This window comes from Perissodus microlepis, chromosome 14 (genome assembly GCF_051167445.1).
Source record: "Perissodus microlepis isolate ML-2025 ecotype Zambia chromosome 14, ASM5116744v1, whole genome shotgun sequence".
Lineage (NCBI taxonomy): Eukaryota > Metazoa > Chordata > Actinopteri > Cichliformes > Cichlidae > Perissodus > Perissodus microlepis.
Window position 1 is genome coordinate 25,447,990 of NC_140474.1, and position 11,080 is coordinate 25,459,069.

Genomic DNA, 11,080 nt, shown 5'->3' on the forward strand with positions numbered 1-11,080 from the left:
GTATGCCCCCCCTGAAAGTAATAAGGAATTCTTTAAATTAATTTTTGATATTCTTGTGCTGGAAGCAGAAGGTATATGCATATGTGGAGGAGATTTCAATGTGATATTGGATAGTGACTTGGACACAACCAGCCTGAAGAAAAATAAAAATTCAATTCCAAAATTAGTAAGATATACACTGGAAGACACTAGCTATTTTGATGTCTGGAGAGCTTTGCATCCGCTACAGAGGAATTATAGTCATTATTCAGCAACACATTATGTATATTCAAGAATAGACTACTGCTTTATGCAAAAAGGGAATAGAGATATAATAACAGATTGTTGGATTGGAGTGGCAGATGTGTCGGACCATAGTGCTATCTACTTAAAAATCTATCTTAAAGGTAGACCAAAAAACACAATATGGAGATTAAATGTGGGGCTATTAAACAATAAATCTGTGGTAGAACAAATACAAAAAGATGTCAAAACTTATTTAGAAGAAAATGACAATGGTGAAACCGATCCAATTATTCTATGGGACTGTTTGAAGGCAGTTATACGTGGGAAACTAATCGCAATAACAAGCAACCTTAAAAGAGAAAGAATGAAGCAATATAATGAATATGTGGTTGAATTGTCACAATTGGAGAATAAACACAAATGCAAGGCAGATGTCAAGATACAACAACAAATGAAAGATATTAAGAAGAAAATTAATAATTTACTCTTATATGAAATGGAAGTAAAAGCAAGGTATGTAAAACAGAGCTACTATGAATCAGGCCCTAAAGCTGCACGGCTATTGGCAAGACGTTTACAAAAACAACAGGCAGAAACGACAGTGAATAAATTGTATAATTCTAAGACAGAACAAATGACACATAACCTAGAAGAGATAGAAAGTATCTTTACCGATTATTATAAGGACCTGTATCTACAAAATGCACCTACTAATAATGGCCTAAATGATATTAAAATATTTTTAGACTCCTTAGATCTACCCTCTATTGGAACAATACAAAATGATCGCATGACAGCTCCAATAACGATAGAGGAGATTCAGAAAGCGATTGGAAAATTACGAACAAATAAGGCACCAGGCAGTGATGGGTTTCCTGCCGAATGGTACAAGAAATTTGGAAAAGAATTGATACCCATACTCCACCAGACTCTTAATTGGACTCACACTGAACATGTGATTCCCCCCTCTTGGAGGGAGGCAATTATCACGGTGCTGCCAAAACCACAAAAGCAAAGAGAATACTGCCAAAACTACAGGCCTATATCAGTGTTAAATGTTGATTATAAAATCTATACTACAATCCTATCAAATAGGCTCCAGTCGTTTATACCAGACCTGATAGATGAGGACCAAGCAGGTTTTGTCAAAAATAGACAGGCACAAGACAATATTAGGAGGACCCTACACATCATACACCAAATACATAAAGACAAGATACCGGCTGCATTGATAAGTTTAGATGCGGAAAAAGCCTTCGATCGAGTCAGCTGGGACTTCCTGTACCTAACCATGGCAAAGTTCGGGTTCACTACGAAATCAATCCAATGTATTAAATCTCTCTATGACAAACCGACTGCAAGACTAAAAGTTAACGGCTCATTGACAAAAACATTCCAACTAGAGAGAGGAACTAGACAGGGTTGCTGTTTAAGTCCAACCTTACTTGCCTTGTATATTGAGCCACTGGCACAAATGATTAGACAAGACTCCCTAATAACAGGAATAGAAATCAATAAACAAAAGCATGTAATTAGTCTGTTTGCTGATGACGTGTTGATAGCCCTCAAAGACCCCACAAACTCTTTTATGCAGCTCACAGAAATGTTAGGAAAATTTGGTACACTTTCTGGCTACAAAGTAAATATACTTAAAACTCAAGTTCTAATGTTTAATTGTATAGCAACTCAAAATCTTAAGGAATGGGAAATAAAGTGGGAGGCAAAAACCCTTAAATATTTAGGTATAAATATAACGAAAAACTATGCCAAACTATATCAAAGTAACTATGGACATATAAATAACAGGATAAGGCAGGATATGGAAAGATGGAATACATATTCGTTAGGATTTAGTGACAGGATAAATGTGATAAAGATGAATATCTTACCACGATTGCTATATTTATTCCTCTCTCTTCCGATAAACATACCTCAAACCCAATTCTCAGAATGGGATAAGTATATATCTAGATTTGTCTGGGAAGGCAAGCGGCCAAGGGTACGATACACTACTTTACAGCTTACTAAGGAGAAAGGAGGAATGTCGCTTCCTAATTTGAAAGAATATTTTCGTGCTGCACAGATACGCCAGATAACATATTGGTGTAGTGATGACTACGGGGCTCGCTGGAAGGATGTGGAGCTCTCCACACTCAATGTCCCAATTCAAACAAACATGGGTATAAAAAAGATCCCTGAATACGTAACTAAAGACCAAGATAGGAACCCGATAATATCCTTTACATTAAATGTATGGTATGATACAGTAAAGGAGTTCAGAATTGGCAAAGAGCTTGGTTTGCTAAAATGGATAGCCTTCGATGAAGAATTTAGACCAGGAAAATTGGATCTTGGTTTTAAAAATTGGAATGAAAAGGGAATCACAGCAATTTGTTTATTAATCAAAAAAGGAGAAATTAAAAGTTTTGAAGAATTAAGACGGGAATACAACTTAAAAAACAAGGATTTTTTCAGATACTTACAGGTGAGAGATTACTTTAATAAAAACATAAAAATACAGGAAGACAAAATCCATCCTATTATAAAAATGATTATACTGGCATATAAAAGTGTTATTCCAAAAACAGTGTCTACCCTATACAAATGTTTGATGGAATCAAGACAGGAATCAACTGTATATGTTAAAGTAAAATGGGAAAGAGAGCTGGGTGAAGAAATCACTGAGAGGGTGTGGTATGAAACATGGAAAGAACATAAGAATACAACTCACTCATTGAGGTGGAGAGAATTCATCTGGAAAAATCTAATTCGCTATTTTATTACACCTAAGATTAAAAATAAACAAACCAATACACAACAACAATGTTGGAGGCTGTGTGGATGGGATGAACCAGACCATACACACATTTTCTGGAAATGCAGAAAAATTCACACTTTCTGGGTTAAAATTCACTCGGCTCTCTGTGATATATTAGGTTATATAATTCCTAGGACCTGCCTTGTTTTGTATCTAGGGTACTTGGAAGGTACTGTAGATGTAAAGGATCGTTACCTGGCTAAGATTCTACTTTTGGCAGTAAAGAAGGCCATCACCAAAAACTGGCTTAAGACGGAAACACCAGGAAAGCAGCAGTGGGTAGCAATCGTGGAGGACATTATGGAGATGGAGAACCTTACATATAAACTGAAATTACAGGAAGAACGCTTTTTGAAGGACTGGGGAAAATGGTTGACGTACAATGGAAGGGGGAAAAAAAAAAGACTGAACTGAATGGAGATGGACATACAAAAAAAAAAAGGGAAGGAAAAGAAGAAAAAAAAAAGTGAAATGAACGATGGAAATGTTTGACACCACAGGCATGTTTCCTTTTTTTTCTTTTGTTTTACTTTATCTTATTTTTCTAATTATTATTCTATATGTATTTATATTTTTATACATATATATATTTGTTTGTTCCTTTTTCTTTCTAATTTCACTGTCTTGAGTTTGTGACTCTCTTTGTATTCTGTTAAGAAACTGTATGCGTAATGGACAGGTGAGTTGTTCAAATAAATAAAATAAAAAGTAAAAAAAAAAAAAAAAAAAAAAATCTACTATTTTTAACGGATACGGGACCTAACTTTAGTAATAACTTAGCCTTTACTGAAAGTTAAAGCATGTTTTTCAGTGAGAATTCATAGGCTTGGGGGTAAGAGCCACAGATAAGTGGAAGAGAGACAGGTTAACACATTGTTGGTTTTGGTCTTTTTTTTAAAGGAGAGCTGTCTCATTTCCAATGACACTTGGTCAGGACCTATTACCGTCACATTTTAACACACCAGGTAACCCTTTAGCATAATTTTTTAACATGCAGGGTAGCTTGCCAGACTTCACTAGGAGTCCCTCGGTTGCTTAAAAAGGCACCGTAGGTCCCTAGCCAAATGTTTTCTGCTGGCCCTGTCACTGACACAAAACCTGCCTGTGTGTAAAAAAAAAAAAAAAAAGAATATCACCATTTACTGTTTTATGGACTCAGATGCAAACCCAGAGACAGATGATAAGTTTAGAATATTTATTACAAACAACCAGAGGTATATATAATGAGGTAGGATATTGTAGCAATATCCAATAAACTTGCCAAGGAATGTGAGTGGGAGCTTAGGTAGGTAAGTGTTTTCAGAAATCAGTCTCTTGCCTTACAGGCGTAGCTCTCTTAAGGTCTTGCCAGAGAAATTGAATTGGGTTGCGGTCTGGACCTGGGTCATTGCAACAACTTCTTTTCTTTATCAGCCATCATGTTCTTTATCAGCCATCGTGTTATAGATCTTTTGGTGTGCTTAGTATCAAAAAAAATTACCGTTCCATGAGCCAATTTCAGTCAGCTTTTAGCTGTTGGACTCTTAATTCTTGTGGAAGCAGTAAGGGTGTTCTTAAAGGTGCAGAGTCCATTTAAAACTGTCTTTTTCACATGATTGTACTGCCAGAATCATAACAAAAAGTTGCATGGTGCAGATTATTCGAATCCCTTTTTTATTGCATAAATCTTACTGAAGAGCAATTGAAACTAAGAGATGATCAGACCAAGCAAATGTGTGTAACAAGTTGTAAGTAGAACAGTCCTCTGTTTGACAAGTACTTCTTTATGATGTCTAAACTAAGGGATGCATGTCTTTTGTGTATAAGCAGGCATGATGATCTCTTTTCCTGACGTTTTTTATTTTCCACCCAAGACTTTAGGATAATCATCCCCTTAATACCAAAGGAAAGCTGATTCCAAACAAGCTGTAAATGAAGAGAATTGCAAAGAGGTTTTCCATCAGTCCTCATTTATTCAACAAATATATTTCTCTGCCTTGAGGGTGATTGTGTAAGAAAGACTCCTGTGATTGTAAAGATGTTTTGTCCTTCTTCCGAACCCTTTCCACAGGCTGGGTGGAATCATTACATCGTTTTAAGTAAGGAAGGAAATAATTCATAGACTACTAGTTACCCAATAGTTTCTAAAGTTTCTACTTTCCATAGCATTAGATCCTCACCAAGAAAACGTGTTGTTCTCTTATAGTTTCCATATATTTTATGCTTTCTCAGAATTTTGTATCTTTGAGGGCCTTGTGAACTCTGATTTTCAGTTTTTTTGTTGGCATATGTGAGAACAAACATATGTGCACGCTGCTCTTTTTGTTCATGATGTGTGCCTCCTGTTAAAGCTCAGTGTGCAGTTTTGAATCAAAGCTGAGCAGGTGTCACTCTGGCTACAGACAGATGGGAAACCTCATGCTGAAACCACAATCCTATCTATTCATCTTTTTCTCTGATCTCTCTCTGTTTGCCTGTTTCTTTATTTTTATCTTTGTCTCCATACAGGCTGATTATTCTGCCTGGCTGTAAGACTTGGTGGTTCTCCCATTTGGTGCTGGCTCTCATGTGCTACTGTATCACTTCCTGTTCCTGTTCTGTCTGTTGTAACAAAGAGTCGTGTTCTGCTAGCTGATCTCTCTAGCTTGATAACTTGCAGTTTCTTACATAGCAATCAATTTTATATGATAAACTATGCATGCCTTATCAAAGCACTGATTCTGTTTAATCACTTGCAAATTGTAGGTATAGCTTTCATTCATTTCATATCATTCTGCTAGCTTGATTTAAGTTCTATCTAAACTATTAAAACATAGACATAGCTTGTGGGTCTCAAAACTCAGCAAAACTCCCCAAGCAGCCTGGAAGCCAAGCTAGCTGGGTGACTGTGGGGATAATAATCCAAAGCAGCCCTCAACACACCACCAACCCATTCACGTTTCTAATCAATCCTCAAAACTTGGCCGAGACAGGGGAAAAGAGAAAAAAAAAAAAACCCAAAACAGTTAAGGCACCCTCAATCTTGTCTTGACATATGGCATAGAAACTGAACATTTACCAATATTTCCTGAAAATTCTCTTTAGCTTGACCATTTTATCATAATGGTCTACACAGCACTAGGTTCTTACTGTAGATATCTATCTGAAAGTGCTAAATTAAACTTAGGGACATGATTGATTCATTCCATTGTTTTCTTCAATGCCATGTGCCAACACTGCAGACCAGCTATCTAAATTAAAGCAATAAAGAGAGGTTTGACTCTGGTATAATTCAGGCAATATGCTTTAGATCAGTGTCCATGTGCACAGAGATGTGCTTTTCAATCCGATTTACAGATTTTTGGCTAAATCTGAGCAGAGAGTACAGCCCTGTACACTTCAAAATTCATCACACTGCTTCTATCAGCAAACACATCATCAGTAAACACCAATGATACCAGTACATGCCAATGTCATAAAATATACTCCATCATGCCTCAGATCATGTGGTATGAAAATGAAAGGAACAACTCATGTTCCTGTCATTCTCCAGTGTTTATTTTCCCATCCTTCTAGAGCAAGTTCATCTAGGTTTTATCTGTCCAAAGAGTGTTTTTTTTCCTTCTTTTTTCTGGATCTGTGCAGGGCCTTTTATGTACCAGACTGCTCCTGTTTGGTTTTTCAGCTTAATAATGGCCTCATTCACTTGCATCGACATCTCTTTGAACCTCATATTGAGAGATTTAGTGAATAGCTACTAAATGTAAGTTCAACTTTTGGAAACGACTTTCGCATTGTAACTCATGCAGTATATGTTTTCTTTCTCTCACTTCCCTTCTCTCTCTGGAAATCAGCCCCTAGTCTCTTATTTTCCATATCTCACTCATGTTTTGTTTGTTTTTCTCCGTTTGTAATTTCTCTTTCTCTTGATATGTCTTGTTCTCTCTGTCTGTCTCTCTTTCTGTCTCTAAGCAGTGTCTTTCTTCTTTCCTTGATGAGGCCATCCCCTCAATGGTGATGAGACAGGCAGAGGGTGATTAAAGTGGTATCTCATCTGGTAGGAAAACTGACCTCAATCAGAACTATTCTACCAAGAGGACACCCCCCTCTCTGTTTCCTACCATCTATCCCTTCTACTCTGTATTTCCATGACTATCATCCACCATCCTTTATTCTTCCTGACCTGATCCCTCACCATGTCAGTGCTCTCCATCTCTCATCATCCCTCTCTTGTGTTCTACTCTCCTTTCTCATCTTCCCCTATCCACTTTTAGTGATCACTCTCAATTTGTCATCATCCGCTGTATTGTTCTGTGATGGTAATCTCTTTTTCTCAGGAACTCTCAAGTTTGCTGTCATCAGCTGTATGCAAAAAGCATCACATTTACAAAAAAAGCATGCTTTTTAAGAAATGGAAATGCTCTGGATTTCTTGAAATATGAAAGAATCAGATGCTTTGAAATGCAAACACACACACCTGCACACACACACACACACACACACACACACACACACACACACACACACACACACAAAGAGGAGCGTAATCCCAGTATGTCCTTTCTAAATGTCAATCAGGCAATGCGTGTTGTCATGGCAACATTTACTCGTAAACTATCTAAAAAAACACATCCCTGTTTTTAGCTTTGCAATTACTACCATGCATGACTGCCATCTTTTGCTATATTCATCTTCTTGTGCTGAGTATGTAACATGTCTCTCCCACAAACATTCATTAACTGAGCCAACACAAGTGTGTGAAGTATGCAGGTAACTCACGTATGTGTCCTTAAGCTGGTGATCGCAATCCACAATGAAGCTAGAGTTAGATTCTTCAGTCCTTGCGTCTCTATGGCAGCGCCCAGAATAAACTGAATAAGCTTAGAGGAGACTTTTCACTGCCTTGACAGTGTATATTTTGAACATGGATTATTTATTCATTCATTGGTCGTCTTTTGTGGTGTCCTTATTTTATTAGCCGATGGCTACGTAAGCCATCGCTACCTTATCGTGGTGGAGGGGTTTGTGTGTCCCAGGGATCCCAGGGGCTATGTTGTCTGGGGGCTTTTGCCCCCTGGTAGGGTCTCCCATGGCAAATTGGTCCTGGGTGAGGGACCAGACAAAGAGCGATTCAGAAGACCCTTATGAAAAGAACATCGAGGGAACAGTTTACCCTGCCTGGGATAGGGTTACCGGGGCCCCGCCCTGGAGCCAGGCCCGGGGAGGGTGCCCGAGGGCGAGCGTCTGGTGGCCGGGCCTTAGTCCATGGGGCCCGGCCGGGCACAGCCCGAAGAGGAGACATGGGCCCATCCTCCCGCAGGCCCACCACCCGCAGGAGGCGCCATAGGGGTCGGGTGCATTGTGTGCCAGGTGGCGGCCAGGAGCGGAGGCCCTGGCGGACTGACCCCCGGCTGCCAAGACTGGCAATAGGGACATGGAATGTCACCTCTCTGGTGGGGAAGGAGCCTGACTTAGTGCGTGAGGTTGAGAGGTACCGGCTAGATATAGTTGGGCTCACCTCTACGCATGGCTTGGGCTCTGGAACCAGTCTCCTGGAGAGGGGCTGGACTCTGTCTCAGTCTGGAGTTTCCCCTGGTGAGAGGCGGCGGGCTGGGGTGGGTATTCTAATATCCCCTCGGCTTGCTGCCGGTACGTTGGGGTTTTTCCCGGTGGATGACAGGTTTTGTTCCCTGCGCCTTAGGGTCGGGGAACGGGTCCTGACTGTCATCTGCGCTTATGCGCCGAGTGGCAGTTCGGAGTACCCAGCCTTCTTAGAGTCCCTGGGGGAGTTCCTGCCCCAAGTGGAGGAGTTCAAGTATCTCGGGGTCTTGTTCGCGAGTGATGGGAGAAGGGAGCCGGAGATCGACAGACGGATTGGGGCTGCAGCTGCAGTAATGCAGACGCTGCACCGGTCCGTCGTGGTGAAGAGGGAGCTGAGTGTAAAAGCGAAGCTCTCAATTTACCGGTCGATCTACGTCCCTACCCTCACCTATGGCCACGAGCTGTGGGTAGTGACCGAAAGAACGAGATCGCGGATACAAGCGGCAGAAATGAGCTTCCTCCGAAGGGTGGCTGGCCTCTCCCTTAGAGATAGGGTGAGAAGTTCGGCCATCCGGGAGGGGCTCAGAGTAGAGCCGCTGCTGCTCCACATCGAAAGGAGCCAGCTGAGGTGGTTCGGGCATCTGACAAGGATGCCCCCTGGGCGCCTCCTGGGTGGGGTGTTCCAGGCATGTCCCACCGGGAGGAGGCCCCGGGCCAGACCCAGGACACGCTGGAGAGATTATATCTCTCGGCTGGCCTGGGAACGCCTTGGTGTTCCCCCGGATAAGCTGGAGGAGGTGGCTGGGGAGAGGGAGGTCTGGGCCTCTTTGCTTAGGCTGCTGCCCCCGCGACCCGGCCTCGGATAAAGCGGATGAAGATGGATGGATGGATGGATGGATGGATGGCTACGTAAGCGCTGCTAAATAAATAAATAGAATGATACCCATGTGTTGAGGGCAATTGAGGGTTTTTTCTTTTGTTTCTTTGAATACACTACCATGTGATCTTAACTTGCACTTTGAGTTTGTTGGTGATCATGCAAGTTGGATAATTTGCAGGCTTTTGTGCACACTTTACTGCACTGAATTACTTGGCCACCAGAGGCATTTGACTAGCTCTGTTGAACCGGAAGTGATGCAATCATGAGGATATTTAAATCCTTTTCTGCATGGATGGTTTGGCTAGTTCAAAAATGGTTCCCCCTCTGTGTTTGCCTTGTTTTGATTTGATTTGTAAGGGATGTTTATATGAGTGTGTAAGTGTGTGGGTGTGCGGTTGTGCCATTTGATGTGATTTATAAATTTGCATGCATGTGGCCATCCTTTGGTGCTTAATCCACTATCTGCAGAAATAAATATTTTTTCTTCTTCTCAGTGCTCTATCCAGTAAAAGAGAGAAATATTTTTGTTCCAGTTTGCACTGACTCATAATTAACCTTCTAGTTTCTCTCAGCTTAACACAGTGAACTCTTGTGTCCACCTTAGGTTTAAAGTGATCTTTGTGCACCACTGATCAGTAGGTTCTTTCTAAGCAAACAGACACACAAGGAAGAGTAAAAAAAAAAAACCATTGTCTAGAAATTATTCAATATTTCCCAACATGTTTTTATAGCAATGGTGTGACACAGTACTATATAATGCACAGATTTTATTCAACATAATATTAATACTTAGTTTCATGCCTAATTAAATTCCACAATTAAAGAAAAGTGTCCTTTGTCTCTTGGTAGTGGAATGGGCTTTTTCTCTTGAATGAGACATGTTAAGAATAATGACAATAGTGATCAAGATGATGATGGTAATGGTGCAATTATGATTGCCATGATACCTGAAGGGGAAGCGAACAAGTGTCGACAGATGTGCTTTAATGACATTTATTATTTATATAAAACAAAATGGCTGTCTAGTGCTCTCCACAGTTTGTATCCTTCATCTTTAAATGTCCCTTTTGAAGGAAAAGGTCCCCTCAGTCATGGTTTTAAATTAATCCTCGTTTTTATGTTGGAAAAAAAACAATGTTATGGATCAAATTTTTATCTTTACTGATTAAAGTTAGTCACACATATGTTTAAATCAACATATAATTTTTCCTCATGTACAATGTACAATATTCAGCTACAGAATTAATATTATTTTGAGATGCTGGCTGATGCTATAGTGTTTCCTCCATGTTTACTGAAATGATAGGCATGTCATTAGTTGCTAAATTCGATGGCTAAAAATGTAAAAAATCTAAGACAGAATCTAAGAAAGGCTTAAAGTCATAAGGATTCATTGTCTGGAATTCTATGGCTATCCATGTCGGAGATGGTTTCACAATAAATACAAAGTTTGACATGCTGATTCAACAGAGGAAAAACATGTCAGAAGAGCATTATGGATACCATGAATGTCACAACCAATTCAACAGTTGTAGCTTTGTAGCAGATTTTTCAGTCTGCAGCACAGTGCGACTGACAGGCCATGTTGTTCGTAGGTCTAAAACGAAACAATTTACATTCCAGTACAAAAGAAACGCTAACGCCTCTGAATTACATTT